Genomic DNA, 24,572 nt, shown 5'->3' with positions numbered 1-24,572 from the left:
ATCTCCGTTTCTAACTTTCAATATATTTTAAAAGAGATCTCTCTCTCATCTGCGTGCGGGGGCGGGGCCTCACAGACACGCTGCATCTCTCTCTCTCGCTCACAGACATGCAGCGCTGTGCAGTGTGCACACAGTTCTGCCGGTAATGAATATTACATTTTGTGAGGAAACTTTTCCACCAATAATTCCAATAAGTAATCCAAAATGTATTCACTTCAGGTTTACGAAAGTAACTGTAATCAGATTACTCGTTTTTCAAATGTAACGCCAGCTGAATACACTTGATTTTTGTATTCTGATTACGTAACGCCGTTACATGTATTCCGTTACAACCAGTGGTGTAGTGGGCGTTGGACGCGGGGGTACGCCGTACCCCCACTTATTTGGAGCATGATCTTTTTTTTAAGTCTAATAAATATAAAATCATTGCCAGTGTTATCAGTTGCAAGTGTGTATTTGTTGTAATAATGACGAAAACATAATACATTTCACAGTAATTATAATAAAAAATAAAAACGATTTCCTTAAAAAAGTATGATTCTTCATCACGCTCGTGACCCCGCGGTCACTGACACACCCACGGCGAGCCAGCTCGCCGCGCCCGCCGATTTTGCGGCAGCTCCTTCCCTCAAGAACACTAACGAAAAAGCTCTATAATGGCAGGCTAACATGTTTTACTTGACTTATTTTCTAAAAAGAATATAATTCACAAGAAGAAAGAGGCTAGCAGCACCGAAGCTACAAGTGAAGCTGCTAGTAAATTAATACATCATCAGAAGAGCCGCCTAAAGACGTGGATAATGCTAGCTAACGTGCACGTTAGCTGCGCTAGCAACGTTCCTCTAGCTCAAGCTCAACCTTCCCAGAGGTATGGACGGAGGAGATGTGGCGGAGGAAACAAGAGGCTTACCCGTGGATAGACTGCAAAGCTGGGAAACTGGGCTGCAACGTTTGTTCATCCATCTCGGATTTATCAGTCTTCAAAACCCTGTGTGTGTGTGTGTGTGTGTGTGTGTGTGTGTGTGTGTGTGTGTGTGTGTGTGTGTGTGTGTGTGTGTGTGTGTGTGTGTGTGTGTGTGTGTGTGTGTGTGTGTGTGTGTGTGTGTGTGTGTGTGTGTGTGTGTGTGTGTGTGTGTGTGTGTGTGTGTGTGTGTGTGTGTGTGTGTGTGTGTGTGTGTGTGTGTGTGTGTGTGTGTGTGTGTGTGTGTGTGTGTGTGTGTGTGTGTGTGTGTGTGTGTGTGTGTGTGTGTGTGTGTGTGTGTGTGTGTGTGTGGCAGCGCTGTCTGCTTATTTGCAATTATAATCAGAATAATGTCAAGTCCAGATTCAATGTTGTTTGCATAAGTATGGCTATATTTTTCGTTTTGTTTATTTAATAAGTTAATTTCAGTACAACTTTGGACATTTTGTTTGTTTGTTCCATCCATCCATCTTCTCCCGCTTATCCGTGGTCGGGTCGCGGGGGTAGCAGTTCCAGCAGAGAGCCCCAAACTTTCTTTTCCCTGGCGACATCAACCAGCTCTGACTGGGGGATCCCAAGGCGCTCCCAGGCCAGCGAAGAGATATAATCCCTCCACCTGGTCCTAGGTCTACCCCTTGGTCTCTTCCCAGCTGGACGTGCCTGGAACACCTCCCTAGGGAGGCGCCCAGGTGGCATCCTAACTAGGTGCCCGAACCACCTCAACTGGCTCCTTTCGACGCGAAGGAGGAGCGGCTCAACTCCGAGTCCCTCCCTGATGACCGAACTTCTCACCTTATCCCTAAGGGAGACACCAGCCACCCTGCGGAGAAAACCCATCTCGGCCGCTTGTATCCGCAATCTCGTTCTTTCGGTCATGACCCATCCTTCATGACCATAGGTGAGGGTAGGAACGAAAATGGCCCGGAAGACCGAGAGCTTTGCCTTCTGGCTCAGCTCCCTTTTCGTCACAACGGTGCGGTAAAGCGACTGCAGTACCGCTCCCGCTGCTCCGATTCTCCGGCCCATCTCACGCTCCATTGTTCCCTCACTCGAGAACAAGACCCCGAGATACTTGAACTCCTTCACTTGGGGTAAGGACTCATTCCCTACCTGGAGTGGACAGTCCATCGGTTTCCTGCTGAGAACCATGGCCTCAGATTTGGAGGTGCTGATCCTCATCCCAGCCGCTTCACACTCGGTTGCGAACCGATCCAGTGAGTGCTGAAGGTCGCAGACCGATGAAGCCATTAGAACCACATCATCTGCAAAAAGCAGTGGTGCAATCCTTAGTCCACCGAACTGCAGACCCCCTCCCCCATGACTACGCCTCGAAATCCGATCCATGTATATTACAAACAGGATTGGTGACAAAGCGCAGCCCTGGCGGAGGCCAACCCTCACCGGAAATGGGTCCGACTTACTGCCGAGGACCCGGACACAGCTCTCGCTTTGGGAGTACAGAGATTGGATGGCCCTGAGTAGAGACCCCCTCACCCCATACTCCCGCAGCACCTCCCACAGTAACTCCCTGGGAACTCGGTCATACGCCTTCTCCAAGTCTACAAAACACATGTAGACCGGATAAGCGTACTCCCAGGCCCCCTCCAGGATCCTTGCGAGAGTAAAAAGCTGATCCGTCGTTCCACGACCAGGACGGAATCCGCATTGTTCCTCCTCAATCTGAGGTTCGACAATCGGCCTGACCCTCCTTTCGAGTACCTTAGAGTAAACTTTCCCGGGGAGGCTGAGTAGTGTGATGCCTCTGTAATTGGCACACACCCTCTGATCCCCCTTTTTAAATAGGGGAACCACCACCCCGGTCTGCCACTCCTTCGGTACTGTTTCCGACTTCCACGCAACGTTGATGAGACGTGTCAACCATGACAGTCCCTCAACACCCAGAGCCTTCAGCATTTCCGGGCGGATCTCATCCACCCCCGGGGCTTTGCCACTGTGGAGTTGTTTGACGACCTCAGTGACCTCCCCCCGGGAGATTGGTGTTGATCCCCCGTCATACTCCAGCTCTGCCTCTAACATAGAGGGCGGAGTTGTCGGGTTCAGGAGTTCCTCAAAGTGTTCCTTCCAACGCCCTAACACTCCATCAGTTGAGGTCAACAACGTCCCATCCTTACTGTACACAGCTTGGATGGTTCCCTGCTTCCCCCTCCTGAGGTGTCGGACAGTTTTCCAGAACAACTTTGGTGCCGCCCGAAAGTCCTTCTCCATGTCTTCTCCGAACTTCTCCCACACCCGCTGCTTTGCCTCGGCCACGGATGAGGCTGCTGCCCTTCGGGCCTGTCGGTACCTTGCAACTGCCTCGGGAGTCCCCCGGGATAACAAATCCCTGAAGGCCTCCTTCTTCAGTCGGACGGCTTCCCTGACCACCGGTGTCCACCAGGAGGTTCGAGGGTTACCGCCCCTTGAGGCACCTAGGACCTTGAGACCACAGCTCCCCGCCGCGGCTTCGGCAATAGAGGCTTTGAACACCGACCACTCTGGTTCAATGTCCCCAACCTCCACAGGAATGCCCGAAAAGCTCCGCCGGAGGTGTGAGTTGAAGGCCTCCTGAACTTGGGCCTCCTCCAGACGTTCCCAGTTCACCCGAACTACACGTTTGGGCTTACCAGGTCTATCCAGAGGCTTCCCCCGCCACTCGACCCAACTCACCACCAGATGGTGATCAGTTGACAACTCCGCCCCTCTCTTTACCCGAGTGTCCAAAACATACGGCCTCAGGTCCGATGATACGATAACGAAATCGATCATGGACCTTCTGCCTAGGGTGCTCTGGTACCACGTACACTTATGAGCATCCTTATGTTCGAACATGGTGTTTGTTATGGCCAATCCATGACTAGCACAGAAGTCCAGTAACAAACCACCACTCCGGTGGTGTTTGTTATGAGTTTTAAATAGATTTTGAAAGTGGAGAGATAGAGAGAGAAGCAGCACTGTCTGCTTAGTTGCAATACTGTAGCTTATGCAATTTAGGCCTATAAATTGTTTATGTAACTGATGTGCCAGTGTGTCCATCAGGGGCGTCGCCTGGAGCTGGAAACATTCGGGGCTTAGCCCACAGTGGCGGCGCTAGAGTCACATTTTCTACTGCAAGACCAGGGCTGCACATAACTGGTGCGCAGGTGCGCATGCGCACCTCCGCCAAAAAAAGAGCACCGGGTCATTTGAAACAAAGCGCATTTGCGTACCAACATTGAGAGAGAGAAGGGAGAAGAGAAAGATATTTGCGAGTTGCATATGAACCATGATATGAACTCAGGGCCGGCCCGTAGCGCTGGCTAGATGTTCGCCTAGGGCGCCAGATCTGGGGAGGTGCTGCGCTGGCAGCTCTGGGAGGGAAAAAAAACATTTTGACCGTTGGTGCTCATCCTAATTTTCGGCCTTGATGTAACAATATTCACAATTAAGTAAATGTAACACCCTTTTCACCCCGATTACACGTTTCATTTGCCCTGTACGATGGGCGCTGTAAGTGATGAAAATGGGGGATGTTGGCTTATCTGGCGCCCGCAGCTCACAGCCAAAATGCGAGTGAGAGAGGGAGAGAGGGAGGGTGCACCGGTACCAGCGCTGTTTTTATTAGAATCTGGTGCTAGCTGCTCTAACGGATATAAGAAGAAGATGTTTCTACAATAATGTGGAGGGAGAGTCCTCTCCAGTCAGACTGAGAGGCTGATGACTACAGCTCAGTGAGGTAAGGACTCTTAGTCTAAGTTCAAACGGTTTGGTCACAATTTATGTAAACACATATTTCCAAGGCACTCCTTTATAATTATTGGGATAAACATGTTTGAAATCATTCCAATGTATACTATAGGACAGTAACCCAACATATCATTTAAAAATGGAGATAAAAAAAAATGCATAAATAAATAAATGTTAAGGTAAAATAAGATATGAATGAACAACACAAATAAAACAAGTTACATTCATTTGTTATTGGCTATGGTAGGTTATTGGTTATGTTCACATACTTATTTGATTACATCCACTTGTCTAAGATGACAACAGAGACTTTCGACCCAAAACCAGCTGTTGACTTGTGGATGCAAGCAGCTAATCGCAGACTCAACCAGAGAGAAAGAAGTAGGCCTACATCATCAGCTACCATGTCTGACAGAGAGGAAGACAGTGAGGAGAACAGTCAGGAGGGGAGTGATGACAGCTTGTAGGATTACTGGTCGTGCTAATGTTGTCTTGTGTTCACCTCTGCATGTGTGTTCTGTGTTCACCTCTGCATGTGTGTTCTGTGCCGTGTGTCTGGCAAATAAAGTCAAGACCCCTCAAAAGTTACGGTTTATTTCATTTTAAGGATGAGCACCAAGCAACATCTCCAGGTGCTCCTTTGAGAACCAGGGCAAAAAAGTTATGTGCACCCCTGTGCAAGACTCCCCACACGCACATACACAATTGCGCCATCTGGTGTCACAAACGTGTGCCTGCATTAGCTTTGTTACGGCAATGGATTGTGGGAGATTCTCATAGCACGTGAGGATCTCTTGAGGGTAAGGTGCCTGTATTATCTCGGTGGACAAAATGTATGTTTTTATTTTATAAGGACAATAACGTACTGTTGTGTTTGTTTAGTGTAATGTTAATTGTTTAATGCTCACAGTCACAGCAACATGTTTTTAGTGTGATTGGCTATTTGTTTTATATGATTTATCAACGTGATCATCAATAGCTAATCTGAGCACCAGAACCCAGCTCACGAGTCCTTTTATGCTGTCCATTGAAATGCAGGTATGCAAGTTTTGTACACCAGTTTATTTATGTTTAATGTTTCACATTGCTCCACATGATGCCTTGACTACAAAGTCTTCCATGTTTCTACGCTTCTTCCTCTGTGTCACAGTTTCGGGAATATCAAGATCATTGCACATGGACTTGGTCTTGTCATAGACCTCATGTGCTTTCTCGTTACTTTGGTAACTTTTCAGTGTGTTCTCAACTGCTGTTTTGTAATCTACTGCCTGCACCAAGTCAATTGTTTCTTTCTGCAGGTATGTGTGCAGGCCCTGAGTGGTTGAGAGCAGTGTCTGGAACAGGACAGCATGTAGATGGTACTGAATTTTCAAAGCTTGCTTTCCAGTCCCTTTACTAGAGGGGCTGAAAGGCTCCCTAAAGTCTTGATCAAAGTAGGGAGGTTTTTGACATGCCCAGCGAACAAGTTGTTTGTCCCCTACCTCTAGCTGTTTCTGAAATGTTTGCAATCTCTGATGGTGGACAAGAGATGTGGAGAAGAAAGAGTAGAGACACTCCAGGAGATCAACGCAGGTATGTGAGTTTTGTACACCAGTTTGTATAAGTTTAATGTTTCACATTGCTTGTGAAAAATATACTACCACTGATGTTTTATTGTTGACTGGACACTAATTTTGTAAAAGAGATAGCATGAGAGGATCTCTTAAGCAATGCAGCTCACATGTCCTTTTTATATGCTGTCCATTGAAATGCAGGAAAGTAATCACCAGCTCTGAGTGATCTGTTGACGAGGGGACACTACACCGGAGTTACATAAGCAGAGATAAAGTGCTATTTTGGGGGGAACTCCCCTCCTCTGGGGTCCCCCAGGAAGACTTTTTTTAAATACTGAAGTTAAAAGCATCAATCTTGTGCACTTTGAGAGCAACATTAAGAGATATGGATACATCTCTCAACACCCATATGTCAAAAAGAAATCAAAGAATCAGAATCAGAAACGGGTTTATTATTTAAAAACGCTTCATTTTCCAATTAAATCATAAACTATGTCAAATGATTAGAAGTTGTTAGTAATCAGATTAAACAGAAAAAGGGATGGAAGGAGGAAATAATAATCCCTCATCACTTGCTGTTTGCGGTTGAAATGATCTCTTTTGCTGGCCAAACATGCTGGATGGAAAGCAGTGATGTCTCACTTGCCTTGGCCCTGTATCTGCAGTCCCTAAATCAGTCATGTTACCCATTGACTCTTGTCTGTTCTGGTGTTCCTTTTCATTGTTGTCTCCATTGTCGTTCTTGTCTGTTGTATCTCCTTCTTGTGTGTCCCTTTCTCCTGTTCTCCTTTCTTCATCCTCTACTCTGTTTGGCTCATCTGTGATGACTGTGTAGGTAACACAAACAAGTATGTATCAGTTTCCAGCTCTGTCAAATAAATGAATTTCAAGATACACAAATTTGTCTTCATTAAAATGAGTGTCACCACACTGTCACAAAATGTAATACTAACCAATTGAAAATAGTTAAATGTACATCTCTTGTAGATATCACTGTTAGAGTAGTTATCTGCCAATAGGACAGAATCATTCCTATACAAATGCAGTTTGAGTAATTCACTTAATATATTTACTTAAAACTTTAATATAGTCATTTTCACTTAATACTCTAATATAGTCATCTTTCTGCATTCAACACTAAGGAAAGCTGTACAATTTGACATGATAATGAGGAAAAAAGGCCTCCGACAATGCAGATCATTTTTTGATCATATCAATTTTAAGATGGGGGTCAAGGCTTAATATTTGGGAGCATAGTGTCCCTTGCTCCCTTTCAGGAGCCCCACTGGATTGGCTTTGATCTGAAATATTTGTATAAAAAGCTTGTTAGCTGGCTGTCCATCTCATAATGTTCACATAGAAACTAGCTGTCAATAGGAAATATAAATCAGAAGAATTATATTTTCATGCAAAATCTGTCACAAAAAGAGGTTGCACATTTAAATGCAGGTTATGGCAACGTCAGTGGCCAGACAGCCACATTTACTGCTGCAAATACGTTCAAACATGCTGTCGACACGTAAAGCAGTGGCAACTATGCCACCATTTCAGCTGACTTTTTCTCAGAAATACTGTCACATAACATCCATATATATATTTCAGTGCTAGGTTGATGCTTAGCTAAGCTAACTATGAAACACTTTAACTGACAGGACTCAGGAATCAGGATCAACTGTGTACTACTGTTAGGTAGCTTCTAGCTTCATGTCGAACACAGACAGTAAGTCAACATTTCCCAAAGAGCTTTCTTTGAAATCACCAAGTAACGCTAAAAAACACAACATTTAGATTGTATGACAAAGTGTTTATTTAATATATCTGGCTAGCTATAGCTACTTGCTAACGGTTTAGCTTACCCGCGCGATTCAAAGTAACGTCAACGTAGCTATAATGTATGCTTTGCTTACATGTTCGCATAACTTGTAAGTTTACTGACAGGTACATACCTTGTTCACCTGGCTCAGGTGGTGGCTCTGGGGTTGTTGTGTGAGCCACCACTTGAGAATTGCCGTCTTTTTTATTAAAGAAATGTCTAATGTCCATCTTCAGAATCTCCGCGTCCGGGGCTGACAGTTTAAAGTTTAAAGATCAAATGCAAAGCTTCCAAATATGCTACATTTTTATAGAAATGTTGTTTTTAAGACTGCCTGTATTTTTTATTTTATTTAAATCGAGATAATACACCCAAAAAAAAGCTTTTTATTGATCCAAAACTCGACCCAAAGCCGTCTGAATTTCTGACATGTAATTCCCAGCAGCCTCTGCGCGCGTGACGTAATAGTGGCCAAACAGTCTCTGGACCAAATATCCCGACTCGGCAGTCTCGGTCACATGTTTTTCGAAAATAAAACTGAATTAACATGGGTTATTGTTGAGCTTTTTGTTGTACGAACGGTGCGGGATCTGGGAGAGTTTTACATGCATTTCCCAAAGACCAAATTATCCGCAAAAAATGGATTTTTTTAGTGAATCGTGTTGGATGGCAACCGACAAAATGGAGCAAGTTGTGTTCTGACCACCCTCTTCGTGTGATGCATACGACGTTGATCCTGCTATCATGAAGTCTGTTGGTGGTTAATAGCATGTCGGAGGCTGAAACCCGGAGCCGTCCCCTCCATATTTCAGCACAAGAAACCACTGAAAGAACGAAAGAGCCGGGCGATGCAGAAACGCCAAAGAATTGAGGTAAACAACTTTTGATTAGATTTCAAAGCGCACGGAGCACAGCAGATAACGCAGATAACGGAATTGCAGTTTTATTGCTTATAGAGGTGGGCACCGTTAGATTCTGTGTCTTTACGATCATAAACAATGTGTTGGATGTGGAGCTAGGATAAGTAATAAGGGCGCTAGGAGTGATAGGTTAGCATTTTTCGCTCGGGGCTAATTCACTGTTAGCATTGTAGTTTATCTGCAGCTCATTCATCGCTCCTCCACTCATAACGGAAAATGTCGAACGTCCTACAGTCGGTGATGCAGACTTCTTCTCCCATCTCTTCCTTCACTTTCCCATAGTTGTGGCAGCACTTGTTTTCTCGGCTTGTAGGCATGGTCTGGCAGTTTCCACATCTACACCAATTCTCAGCACCCTCGGCCTCTTCCTCAGATGGCGAACTTGAATCATCGCCATCAGCACTTTCATCGGTGATATCAGGTGACGTTTCCTTGTATTTCCTCTTCGACATCAGAGGCTCGTATAGATATGGTTGGATGTCGACAACATACTCCAGATATTGGGTGGCCTCCGACTCAGAATCAGACATGATAGACGAAACTAAGTTGTACTATCGGCGGAAGCCGCTGCGAGCATTTTTCGCTCGGGGCTAATTCAGAGGCTCACTCAGAGCGCCTGGACTTTATTTTTCTAAACCTCTCTAAAAAGGTCAAATTTCACTTGTTTTGCATCAATCTTGATACAGGGTACGTGTTATAGTTATTATATGTTATAGTTTGGATTCCTAAAGCTTTTAGTCTATAGTCTACTCAGAATCAGACATGATAGACGAAACTAGTTGTACTATCGGCGGAAGCCGCTGTGATTGATAAGCCAGGTGGAAATATGTTTGGCACATCTGACGTCACGCGCCGCCATCTTGCGGAGGAGCGGCGGAGAAAATAAATCGTCGGACTTGGTGTTGGGGGTTGAACAAAATTAATATTGCGCATTGCCAGACTCATATTATCTCCGATTTTAATACTGCAATATCTTAGATAGTGTTGTAGCTATATGATTTCGATTGTACTGGCAATTATACAAAAAGCTTTGCATTTGATCTTTAAACATTGTCACAGAGGAGAGGTAACGTACCTGTCAGCCAATAAAACACGTTTATTTCCATGCAACGCTCTGATTGGTCTGGTGGCGTCGTCTTGCGTCTGTGTTGCATTCACTGAACATGGGAAATTACAATTCTGCTGTCCGTCCTATAGGTAAAGTAGGTTAATGTATTATATTATTGAGGGAGAATTTGTCCGGGGCTAAAGAAAAAACATCCGGGGCTAAAGCCCCGGATGCCTACCCCAGGCGACGCCCCTGGTGTCCATGGTTTTGAGTCTGTGTGTGTGTTGAGCGCAGCGTCGTCTGCTTTTTGCAGTACAGTAACTAAAATAGGACTAAGCATACCGGTAGTTTCTGGGGACCTGTCTGCCCGTTTTGTGAGTGCACTGCGCGCATGCGCACTTGTGTGGCATTGTTTGGGATGACCTAATTAAAATAGCGTCCCCCCAGTAAAAAAATCCCCACTACACCACTGGTTACAACCTAACCCTGTGTATATCTCTCCGGACTGTCCACCAGCAGATGAAAAACACCCACCTCTGCGCCTCTTCCAAGGGACGAGGGAACCGTGCGGCAGAGTTTCCGTTAACAATAGGCTTGTTTGAGACGCGTTGCGGCTCGCCTCGAAAGTAGACGAGAGTAGCCGATCGCAGCCGGGGGAGGTCTCAAAAAGCTCGCCTGAAGTCGGACAGCTCGGAGTCGGCTTCGTCTTCTTCTTCTTCTCTCGGTTTTTTGGCGGATTGCAAACAACTTTAAGGTGCATACCGCCACCTCCGGAGTCGGCTTGACTCGGTTTGCATTTATAAAGAATGCACACATGTGTTTAATCGTTAATGTCAGATATGTACTAAGTAAATACATTTGTTCCTGCTCAAGATTAGATTCAACTTTATTGTTATTGCACATATTACAGGTACTGAGACAACGAAATGCAGTTTAGCTTCTAACCAGGTGCAACAAGCAGTAAAGTGAAAAGTAATGTACACAATCTACAGAATAAAATATAGAATTAATTGAATGACGAATAAACTGTGAGGGGTATGAATACACTAGATATACACAGCAGCCTGAGAGCAGTATGAACAGTGTGTATGATGAATATGCTAAGATATATAAAGTATGAAAACGGTAAGCAATGCAAGTATAGTATAAAATATATGGATATTAATTTAATGATGATAAACATTGTGGAACAATGATGAAAAATGGGAATGGAAGTGGCGACGTAAAACTGACACAAAACAACAACAAACTTTTGCCCAGCCAATTGGAGAGTTTCATCAGCAGCACGTGGAAAAAACCACCAATGAGCGCTCAGCTCAAGATACCAGCGAGTCGTTTCCCATCAAGCATTTTGCTTCCGCAGCCCGTGGAGAGGAACTGCGCCGCCTCGCCGCGCCTCGCTGCGCCTCGCCGCGCTCTCAAGGCTGCGGGCGTCTTTGTCCCGCGAGATTTCAACGTCTCATGTTGGCGAGCCTCCAGAGCAAGTCGGACAAAATGACTACCCATCATGCAACGCACGAGCAAGACGTTGATCGAAATTGCGCAGGTCTGCCCAGGTCTCGCTTGTCTCAAACAAGCCTATTGTTTTTCTTCTGACAGCCCAGCAGCAGGAGAGGTGGGGAGAGGGAGGCGGGGCTATTTCATCGTTATCAGAAAATGATCGTATAGATCACTGCTAGATGAGGGCAGTGGGGGCTCTTCTTGGAGTCTGGCTTTTAAAAAAAAAACAAAGTTCATTATTGAACTTTGAGCCATCATTTATTTTGCAGGCAGCTCTCTGCCTCTCTCACGTTATTATGGCGCGCGCCGGAACCAACAATCAGTTTTTACCGTAAATGAGTTTGGTTCAGAGGCAGTGGCGGAGCTGGGGGGTGGCTGGGAGTGGCCGTGGCCACCCCCAGCTGAATCCTGGCCACCCTATTGGCCACCCCAAACACCCTCACCACGGGGGCCCAAACTATTTTAGAACATTAAGAACAAAATGTTTAAGTAACCTTTCATCATTCATCAATAATTAACATAAATATAACGTTATATTGATAATGTACTCACTAAACTTACAATTCATTTAACTTATTTTCTTCCAAAAGTTAATTATCCAAAGCCTCTGTACACCCCCTTCTATTTACATGTAATGGTTTGGTCCCGCCTCCGCCTCCAAACGGCACTTTCTAGCAGAGAGTGAGAGCATGTGAGCAGGGATGCTAGTACTTACGTGTGTGCCATTGTGACAGACAAGAATAGTCAATCCTGAGAGATAGATGTATCCTACTGTATGGGCTGATTGTGCGTTCATCTGTTGGTAATGCCTTGGGGTTCCAGTGGGAGGGATCACTGCGCTCTTCCTCTCTCGATTCAGACAAGTGAAGGCGGGAGCTGCGTGATTGTATGTCTTCACTTCTCTCACTCACTATTTCCCTTTTTTAAGGTACAGTATACAAAGCACTATAAATCTATCAACCCATGTTATATATAATCCGTATTACATCACCGTGGTTCGTTGTCAGAGGAAAGTGTGTATTTTGCACTTTGTTGTATAGAGGCTTTGCATATGACGTCACATTACCCGTGACGTCAGCGCAACGGCCATACTGGAGTACCAAAACAGACACCGTAATATGTCATACCTGTTCAATGTTTGTTTTTTACCGGACATACAATGGTTAACTTCTGTGCCATTGTTGGCTGCGGCAACAGAGGTGATCGAAACAGGGGGCCGAAGTCATTTTACAGGCTGCCGGCGGTTATTATAACACACCGGGGTGAAGCAACACATGAACTTTCAAAGCGTCGCCAGGAAAAATGGCTCAATAGGATCGGACGGGAGGATCTCAAACCATCCAACCACAACTACTCGCGTTTGTGGGGATCATTTCACGTCAGGTAAGTGTCGGGTTTTAGATACAAACATTCAAAATGAACATATAACCCACGTACTAAGACATGGATCTTAACAAGGAAATAGGAATCCTAGAGTCTGTCATCGATCGACATATCAGATTGTGGAGTATCTACAAAGTAAAGTCATCCCTTGGTCATCTTCACACCAGTCTGTCAATCCCCTGCAGTGCTTCGTTTAACTGTAATTTAAAGTAATTCCTCCCCCTACTGGCCATTTGATTATATGTAAACAGTAAAGGCTGTACAGTCCCTGGCACCTTTTCAGAGGCTTTTGGTCTCCTCAATTATTTGTCATGTTCCAATGTCTTGACACCAGCATTTTAAATATATCTAAAGTCTGACTTGTCCTGTCAAAAGAGGTCAAATTTGTATTAATTAACAGTTCACCCAGGATATAACTGACCTACAAGTGGCACTTTTTGACAAAAATCATCCTGACTGGGCACCGTGTCAAATTGGGCCACGAGAAAATTACAGCACCTTCCCCTGCTACACATGCCAGTTATAAACGCGCCAGAAAAAGGTCATCCATCACTACTTGATCTCTACAGCATGGTATCTGATATACCATCTTTAGAAGAGCCCACACCAGTCCTGGGAGCCACTGGGGAAGAATAAGGACTGATTAAACCAGAGACTGGCACTGCAACTCAGACTGATTAAGGTTGGGTAATACATTTTGAAAAAAACAATTGAAAGGGCAAAGTATTATATTTATTACAGGTTTCCAATTTACCCAGTGAAAAACAAGTACATGCTTCTTAACTGTTTATGTTTATGTTTATTAAGGATCCCCATTAGCTTTTGCTCTCGACAAAAGCTACTCTTCCTGGGGTCCGACACTTAAAACAATACAACAATAATACAACAATAATACAGCAACATTTAGGACATAAGTCCTGACATCATTAATAACATTAAAAACATTAAAAACATCACCAATATCATCAACAACATGCGATCAAATTAAATTAGGGTTCACAGCTCACAAGGGTACATGGTCATTAGTAGATGGCCCTTCAATCTCTTCTTGAAAGAGGCTCTGGACTCTATTTCAGTAAGGTAGTTTGGCAATGAGTTCCATTCCTTTATAGCTCTATAAGACACAGAAGATTTCAGAAGATGTGTCCTGGGTTTAGGTGCCAGTAGATGGCCTGATGTAGCTTGTCTAGTCTTATGGTCATGCTCGTCTCTTGTGTAAACTATTTGATCATAAAAATACAGTGGTTTTTTGCTAAATTGGACATTTAAAAAAAAAAGTGATAACACGAGATTGCAGACGTTTCTCAACTGGAAGCCATGATAGGCTTCTATGCATAACTCCAATATGAGTGCGCTTCGAACAGTGTAGAGCTAGTCTGGCAGCCTTGTTTTGAGCTATTTGTAATTTCTGTAAATGTGTTTTTGCTTCTGATGACCATATGACCGGACAGTACTCAAGATATGACAAAACCAGAGACTGAATGACTTGTTTCAAAGTGGTTGGTGTTACATACTTTGTACATTTTCTCGCCACAGCTATGCTCCTTCCCATTTTAGTTACGATACTGTCAATTTGCTTTATCCACCGTAAACCAGAATCAAGAACAATGCCAAGCAACTTAGTCTCGTTTACCTGTTCCACTGGCTGACCAGCCAGTGTCAGGCTTAATTGAGGATTGCTGCTTAACATGTGTCTGGATCCGAACACCATTGCTTTTGTTTTTGCAATGTTGAGTACCAGTTTGTTATTGTTGACCCAGTCTGCTATGGCTTTAATCTCTATTTTAAGTAGATAGTTTAACTCACTGCATGTTGATGCTGTACTGTACATCGTGGAATCATCAGCATACATTATTACACTGGACTTATTTAATACGTAAGGAAGGTCATTTGTGAATATAGAGTACAACAAAGGCCCAAGCGAACTCCCCTGTGGGACCCCACACTGCAACACCTTACTTTCAGAAAAGCTCCCATTGAAAAACACTCGCTGCCTTCTCCTAGTCAGGTAGCTCTCCATCCAACACATAGCAACAGAATCAAAACCATAGCATTTGAGTTTGTTCAGCAGCAGACTATGATTGATTACATCGAAAGCTGCGCTAAAGTCTAACATCACAGCTCCCACAAGCCTCCTATCATCCATGCTCTTTAACCAGTCGTCGGTCATTTGTGCAAGTGCTGTACTTGTAGAGTGACCATCTCTATAGGCATGTTGGTAGTTCGTTGTCAGATTGTTACTTGAAAAGTAGTATTGAATTTGGGTGTATACTATTTTTTCTATTAATTTACTTAACACTGGGAGGAGACTTATAGGTCGACTATTGGAACCAGCAAAGGTTTTTCTTTTATCCTTGGCTTCCTTCCAGATCTCGGGACACACGCCTTGCTCTAAACTTTTATTAAAAATGTGACTCAATGGCTTGGATATGTATTTGGCCGTCATTTTGAGCAGTTTACCATCCAAGTTGTCAATCCCAGGAGATTTATCATCGGACAGATGTAAAAGCATATTTTCAACATATACTTCTGTAACATTGTGGAATTCAAACATGCACTGCTTTTCCCTCATGATACAATCTTTAATGATGTGATGTGACACTGTGTCCTTGACTGCACCCATGGCATTCCTCAGCTTATCTACTTTATTTGTAAAATAATCATTAAAATGATTTGCAATATCTGCTGGCTTGGTAATGAATTTACCCTCGGTTTCTATAAAAGAAGGATGCATGTTTGAGTTCCTCCCCATTATGTTATTCAATATTTTCCATAATTTCTTTCCATCATTCGTAGAATCACTGATTTCTTGTATGTAGTATTCCCTCTTTCTACATTTATTCAATTTGGTTACCGCATTTCTTAGTTTACAGTAATGTTGTTTGTCACATAGAGAACCTGTTCTGTCTGCCGTTTGTTTAGCATCATCTCGTTGGACCATTACACTTCTCATCTCGTCACTCAACCAAGGGGCACACTTTGACCGGGCAGACCATTTTCTCATAGGAACATGCTGATCGGCAATCCCCATGAAAGACTTCATAAATACTCCCAGTGCTTTTTCTGGGTTTTCCTCATGGCAAACATCAAACCATTGCACATTCTTTACCTCCTCTACAAATTGTTCCTGATTAAACCCCTTATAAGACCTTCTATAATTTATCTTGGAGCCAGCCTTAGGTATTTTGGTCTTGCGTACTATAGCAACTAGATTATGATCACTAAAGCCAACTGTGAGTGACAACACTTTAGTGCAGTGCTCTGGCCTGTTAGTATAGATGTGGTCAATGCAGGTCGTTGTAATAGCCCCATGTTTATTTGTAGCCCTTCTGGTTGGTGATGTTATTACCTGAGTCATGTTACACATTTTGGCAGCTAATGCAATCTTGTTCCACATGGGGCATTTCTCATTGAAGGCATTGATATTCAGGTCTCCCATGAAATATATTTCGCTATTACACTCAGCTGTATTATCTACCATTTCACAAATACCATCTAGATAGTTTGAATTGGCACTCGGTGGCCTATAACAGCATCCAATTAATATGGGTTTTAAATGGGGCAATTGTATTTGTAACCATAAAGCTTCTATTTCATTTTTCATTAGGTCGTATCGTACTTTAGCTGGAATATGATTTTGTACATAGATCAAAACTCCGCCACCATTCTTATCTCTATCCTTTCTGAACAGATTGTAACCATGCATTGCAACCTCTGAATCATCAACAGATGAGTCCAGGTGTGATTCTGAGATAGCCAGTATGTGTATATTATTTGATTCTACCAAATGGCAGAGTTCATGCACCTTATTCCTCAAACTACACACATTCAAGTGAGCAAGTAACATTCCCTTCTTTGGCAGATTAACAGAATGTGACATTATTGTCATGTGTTCATAATTAGTTCATATCAGATATACCTTAAAAGTCCAGTGATACAATTAGGTTCTGGAGTGCTGTGGGGGGCGGATTATCAGCTTGTCATGCCTCAGGAAGGCAATCTCTCCCCTCTCCCGCGCTTCCCACAATTTAGGGAGTAGCTCTTTCCTTTTCATTCTGACTGCTTCAGTGTAATCTTCATTAATGTAGATGTTCGTCCCTCTTAGATTTTTGGCTCTCTCCAAAACCGCTGATCTGTCCTTGAACCTCAGGAACTTCACTACTATGGGTCTGGGTCTGGTATTGTTAGCGGCTGGCTTCCCAGTGCGGTGAGCTCTCTCAATCTCAATGCTTCGTTGAAGCTGGAGTTTGTCCACAAGAATGTCTTTCACCTTTTCCTCAGTTTGCGCCCAGGTCTCCCCAGGCTCCTCACCGATGCCGTCAAGAACCACGTTGCTCCTTCTCGATTGTCCTTCTGCATATTCCATTTTGTCAGTGACAGCTGACAGGCCGTCACTATTTCTCAAGATGTCAGCTTGCATAGACTTACAGTGTACAGACTGTTTCACATTTTGAGTTTTCATGTCATCTGTATCCTTTTGAGTAAATTGAATGCTAGACCTGATTTCCTGAACCTCCCTTGTAATGGCATCCAGCCTTGTGTTAGTGGAATCCATAATCATTTTAACAAAGCCTCTGAAGTTCTCCTGTTGCTGCTGTAAGAGTGCAGTAAACATGTCTTTCTGCTGATTTAGTAACTCTGTTACCTGAGCAAGAGAGACCAGATCCTCCTCTGGTTTTCCTTCTTTGCTGTCCATCTGCACCTTCTTTAACTGTAAGCTGCATAGATCACCTCACATAACAGAGATAGGTTAACATTGTGTTCATATTACAGTTTTTTTCAATGCTAAAACACATTTTTTGAAAGCAGGGCTTATTTTCTCAAAACACTAAACACAATTCACAAAACCATACACACAAAGTGCAAAACACCTCATATATAGTGCAGACTTAAGCACTGCACCCAGAACTACAGAAACACTTACCAAAACCAAACTGTTGCACCAAATGGCACACACTTCATTCATAATACAAGACATTTTGTAAAACCAACTACACACCATCGTGCTCAAGCACACTGTTTTATGGCGTTTGATATAGAGATATAAAGATTGTTCAAGTCTCCAAAATATGTGCAGAAACACAAATATACTGTTGTTATACTTTTACTTTTCAAAAAGTGGAAAGTTGAATTGCAAATTGGGTGCAGAGCTGAACATGTGTTTAGAGTTTTGGATATTTGAGCTGAGGTTTTGCTCTTTGAGTGTCAGTTTAAATAATGATGATTTTTGTGTCATTTTAGTGTGCACAACTTGTTTTGATTGTTACACTTACATTACATTACATTTAGCTGACGCTTTTATCCAAAGCGACTTACAATAAGTGCGTTCGACCAACAAAATACAAACTTGAAGAAAACAGAATCATATAAGTACATCAGGCTTCATAGAGCAAAAACATTTCAAGTGCTACTCAACTGGCTTTAGATAAGCCAGCCCTTTATTAGTATATAAGTGCTTTGTTAATAGTTATATCGCTCGAGGTGGAGTCGAAAGAGATGAGTTTGCAGTCTCCGCCGGAAGGTGTGTAAGCTATCTGCTGTCCTGATGTCAATGGGGAGCTCATTCCACCATTTTGGAGCCAGCATAGCAAACCCACGTGTTTCTGCTGATGGGAACTTGGGTCCCCTTCGCAGCGAGGGTGCAGCGAGCTGTTTGGCTGATGCAGAGCGGAGTGCACGTGCTGGGGTGTACGGTTTAACCATGTCCTGGATGTAGGAAGGGCCAGATCCATTCGCAGCATGGTAAGCAAGTACCATTGTCTTGAAGTGGATTCTAGCAGTTACCGGAAGCCAGTGAAGGCAGCGGAGGAGCGGAGTGGTGTGGGAGAATTTAGGAAGGTTGAAGACCAGACGAGCCGCTGCATTCTGGATGAGCTGCAGAGGTCGGATGGCACATGCAGGTAGACTAGCCAGGAGGGAGTTGCAGTAGTCTAGGCGTGAGGTGACGAGAGCCTGGACCAGAACCTGCGTGGCTTTCTGGGTCAGCTGGGGACGTATCTTCCTGATGTTGTAAAGCGTGTATCTGCAGCAGCGGGTTGTAGCAGCGATGTTTGCAGTGAAGGACAGGTTGTTATCTAGGGTCACACCCAAAACACATCTTATCACACAAGTCATATGTGTTTCTTTATGAAAGCCATACTTGTTGGAAATGTAACAGTCATCATCTCATGACCTCCTCAAGACCAGCTATCCAACAAAGCTTAACTGTCTTCATACCTCTGAACTTCCATCCACCCGAAGTCAGCTTACCCAGAATCAGAAGGATCATTGTCTCTCTTAACTGTGTGACTCAACTCTCAAGGCCTGCAGGATGCGCATCATTAACTTAAGAATAATTTAACCATTATATCTAATGGTTAACCAAGAAAAACACTCAAAGGGGTAATCTTTTCACTCAAAACAGAACTCACAAGTAATTCTGCATTTTACCTCCTCAAAAATAGCCTAAAAACACCCTTTTGATGAAAAGGGTGAAAGTGGAAGAAAAAAACTATTGCGCTAATCTACTTTTAAGAAAAAGGGAACATTGTTTCAGGAATCTATAAAAAAACTCTCTATATTTAAGAGGAAAAATGTACTTTGTTCCTTCAACTATTAACACACAGGAATGTATAAACCCACACATATTAGGGATAACATGATGCAATACACCTCTTATATATGGGTGACATTAAAATGAATATACCAAAAATATGCTGCATCACATTTTCTGCATAATGCTTTACATCAATTTCCACAACCCTCACCCATTTTATTTTGGGGGATTTAAAAAGCCAGCTGAAGAGGACCTGACAAAATATTTACTCACTTTTCCAGCTATTACAGCCACATCTCCTTGATGTGCAACGCAAACGTCGCGGATCCACCCGGATGTGAACTGGTTATGTGCCTTGAGTCCTTTGTACGCCTTCATTTCCTCCATGGTGTACAATGGAATAGGCGAAAAAACCAGGTAGTTCACGATATCACAGTAGGAAAGTGAAGGCCATGAATTTATATCGGTGCTGTAATCCTTAACGGGAATCAAATAAGGGTCCACCGAACCAATCGACGTACATTTTTCTGTGTAAACGGTCTTATCCTCCGGGTATAGTGATTCGTAGTAGCCTTTCATTTTCGCCATTTTTGAACGCTCCCGCCAGTAGAGCAGTAGAGTGGTACTCCAAGATGTCTGACGCGAAATCCCGTGACGTCATTAGGAAGCCTCTATTGTTTGAAGGTTCTTGCTAATTCTGGCTAACTTTGTGGTCATTGAAGCTAGCTGCTGTATACCTTGTGGTGCCGCTGAATATGGCCGTTTGTCATGTTGTTAGCAGCTAAGCTAGGCACTGTTGCATTCACATGTCCATACATATGTTGTTTTACCACTGTTAAAGAGCTAAAGATAAAGGAGAATTTAGTCATAATTATTGGTCCTGAAATTTGAGTGTATTCATTGTAAATGTACAAGCTTCATTATAAAGATGGCTCGATTCAGACGAGCTGCGTGATTGTATGTCTTCACTTCTCTCACTCACTATTTCCCTTTTTAAGGGTACAACACCATGTCTGAACGACTCACAAAGCCATGCTTTGAAAAAGAAAAGAAAGGAGAGAAAGAAAAGAGAGAGGAACTAAAGGGCGACAGTATGTCACCCAGTATTTCAAGAGAAAAGGTGAGTTTGGCTATGAGTGGTGGAAATTAGTCTGTTAGCTAAGCGTAGTCCATTGTAAATAATAATTTGTATGTTTTTTTTTTTACTAAGCTGACATTAAGTACTGTTAATATCTATAAAGAAAATGCAGAGGTTTTTAATTTCACTTTGAAGGAGGTGAGCTGCATTGTGTTGAATTGCATGCCACTTAACATATCTGAAGGGAGACTGGAATACAATATATATATATTAGGGCTGTCAAGTTAACGCGTTAATAACGCGTTAACGCCACTAATTATTTTAACGCGATTAACGCATGTGTATTTTTTTTCCTCGGCCGCCCCGTAGTTTCAGAGCGCATCGAGTTTAAAATACCATCTACAAGCTGATACTGACAGCCACGCTCACCGGCAGGCACCGACTGGTTATTGGGAGGACCGGGAGGGTGTGTGTATGTGTGGCCCGAGGGAGCGAGAGAGAGACCTCACGTGCATTGTTGTTGTTAGCATCTGGTGCTAGCTAGCTGCGCTAACGGATATAAGGAGCTGTTTAGATTAAAACAGAGGAGCGCTCCATCCACACAACTGCGCCGAGCACTTGACTTTATGCAGGAAGCCAGACAGCGGGACATTGTACGAAAAGTCAGCACACTCAGCACGGATAGTGCGCAACATGATTGCAGCGTCCAGGAAAATGCATCGAAAATATGCCTTGAGTTGCACATAGCTCCAACGATCCATCACACACACACACACACACACACACACACACACACACACACACACACACACACACACACACACACACACACACACACACACACACACACACACACACACACACACACACACACACACACACACACACACACACACACACACACACACACACACACACACACACACACACACACACACACACCATTTGTATTGTATTATTGTATGAGAGAGGTTCCAGGTTGAATTGAGGCGAATATTTGTAATGTTCAGAGTTTGTTGTGTTTAATATTCATGAGTATATTTGTCATTGTTCAAATGATAATAAACACACATATAAAGCATATCTGTCCACTCATATGTTGATAAGAGTATTAAAAACTTGAAAAATATTCCTCTAAGGTACATTTAGAACAAATCAAAAATGTGCGATTAATTTGCGATTAATCGCGATTAACTATGGACAATCATGCGATTAATCGCGATTAAATATTTTAATCGACTGACAGTCCTAATATATATATATATATATATATATATATATCAAAACAAAAAGCTAACATCTCATTTCAATTATACATTTCAAAACAGTATTTTCCCACATATTTAAGTTATATTTATTTGGATTGATGCATTCGTGTTGAGAATGTTCCATTCAAAAATGTTATTATTAAAAAGGCATTTACACCATAAAAGATGACTATTGAGATCTATTGTCAGGAATGTTAGTCTTATATGTATGGCCAGAGGGCAGGACCTATAAACACATTTACTACCCAATAGCATCGTGAGGTTGAACAAAAGCACCTGTTGACTATGTAAATGTAGTCTTTTAAAAAAACAAAAACATTTACTGACTTTTTTGGATAGCTTAAAGTAATGTTGTAAAATGACAACCGGGGGCCTTACAGCGTTAAGGGCTATTGTTTATTGTTATTTACTTTAAGATGTTTATTCTTAACCTATCATTTGATTTAAAAACTCTTATTTAAATGATGTGTGTGTGTCTCTGTGTTCCTGATGATACACTGAGAGAATGAGCTCATTGTGCTGCTGATCACCATAAGCTAAACAGTCTGTATATTGCATTATATTTGTATAATGTCAGCTTCGTTGATACTTTGCCTGCGGGAATACGCAAAAAATAGTTAGATATACTGAATATTATTTGATCTATTCCACCACTAGCTTAATCCCAAATAATGTAGAGGTGTGTTGTAGGTGCCTTAAATAACCCCTTATTTTATAGTGCGCTGTATTTTTATGTTCATATAATAGTGATTTCAATGCCACCCCAAAATGATCACTGGTTCCATCCTGGCCACCCCACTGAAAATATCCTGGCTCCGCCACTGGGTTCATGGCTGGTGAGGCACTGGCACTGACTCTTCAGGTTTACAAATATTATATTTTGACCTAAATCAAAATATAATATTATTTTCAAAAGCTTTTTTTGTCTGATGCTTCAATTAATTTTAAACAGACAGTTCAACAAAAGGATACCCAAAAAATGTAATTTTATCATTTAAATATTGAATTGTTCTCTCTTAGTAAGATCCCATTTTCAATAAAATTGCAGTCTCACCTTGACTTGAAGATTAAGTCCATTTGCCTATCCTTCTGGACAAAAATCTCTATTACTTTTTTGTAAAAGTCCTCCTTATGTTCTTGTAGTTTCAAAAGTCTATCATAAATCTAATCTAATCAATAGATTTATGATTCGAAAATTATAAAAGTAGGGTAGACATGTGGATATTATCCGGCTGAACAAAACGTGTCATGTCTAGGAAACTAATAGTGAAAGTGTATTATTTATGTTAGTTTTGTCATGTCCCTTTGCCCTGTGCTTTATGTTTATTCCCTTAATTAATCATCCCTCTCATTTCAGGCCTCCACGCTCCCCGCCCCCTTCTGTCTCCTGCGTCCTTGATTGTTTTCCCCGCCCTGATTGTTTCCACCTGTGTCCCCTTTACCTGTGTATATATTGTGGTAGCTTCCTCCTGTTCATTGTCAGTTCGTTGTCTTACTATGACCCACGTTCCTGATTACCTCACGGACTTCCCACGGATCTACCTCATTGATCACTTGCTAGTTTTCCTCGAAAGAGTATATTTGTTTTCCTTGTTTTGATTACTGTGCAAAATTCCAGTAAAGTCTTTATTTTTTGAGAACACTATCTGTGTCGTGCAATTGAGTTCATGCCTCAGAGTCTCTCCTTGAAAGTACGAACTGACCATTAAAATGAACTCAGCCGACTCAGACCAGCTAAAGAACGCCATCCGCTCTCAGGGCCAACGTCTTGGGCAACAAGAAGAGCAGATGGCCGCCATACAGCACGGAGTGCAGCACCTATCCAACAGCCACGGGGAACTACAATCATCGGTGACAACCCAGGTGAATCTGCTGGCAGCTGAGGTCCAGCGTGTGCTCACTCACCTGAAGGCTGCTTCTCCTCCCACGACTCCCCCGGTTCCGGCGGCGACCGGTTCTGATCCCAACCGGTCTACTGAGCCGCACACTACTTCCATGCGTCTGGCTCCACCCGAAAAATACTCCGGAGACTCGGAGGGCTGCCGGACGTTCATTGTGCAGTGTGAGTTACACTATCACCACCAACCGGCTGCTTTTCCCACGGACAATTCCAAAGTGGCTTTCATGATCTCCCATCTCTCCGGCCGAGCAGCAGCGTGGGCTACGGCAGAGTGGTCCCGAGGCTCCCCCATCTGCGGGTCTCTGGAAAATTTCATAGACACTATGAGAAATATCTTCAATCAAACCACGCCAGGCAGGGAAGCAGCTCGGGCTCTGATTAAGCTGAAACAACATCAGCGGAGTGTGGCTGACTACGCCATCGAGTTCCGGACTATGGCAGCCGATAGCGGCTGGAACTCGGCTGCATTGTTTGACGCTTTCGTCAGCGGTCTCTCGGATTCCCTACAAGACCAGCTGGCACCTCTCGATCTGCCCGCTGACTTGGACTCTGTCATATCCATGGCAATACGGATAGACAATCGTTTGACGGAGAGGAGAAGGAATAAATCCAAGGATGCGGTTGATCCGCCTCCCCAGACGAGACGCTCGCCGCTGGATACTACTTCTTCTTGGAGGCCCCATCACCCCTCACCGGCGTTCCGGACAACAGCGCCCCCTGGCTCCGTGGAGGAGCCAATGCAGTTGGGCCGCGCCAAGCTTTCGATGGCAGAACGTCAGCGTCGATTAAAGGAGGGTCTGTGCTTCTACTGCGGGCAGCGCGGACATCCACAAGCGGCTTGTCCGGTAAAAGAGGAGGCTCACCAATAAAGAGGAGTACGTTGGTGAGCC

The sequence above is a fragment of the Gymnodraco acuticeps genome, unplaced genomic scaffold (genome assembly GCF_902827175.1).
Source record: "Gymnodraco acuticeps unplaced genomic scaffold, fGymAcu1.1, whole genome shotgun sequence".
In the NCBI taxonomy this organism is placed as follows: domain Eukaryota; kingdom Metazoa; phylum Chordata; class Actinopteri; order Perciformes; family Bathydraconidae; genus Gymnodraco; species Gymnodraco acuticeps.
Note: the sequence above shows the minus strand (reverse complement) of the source record.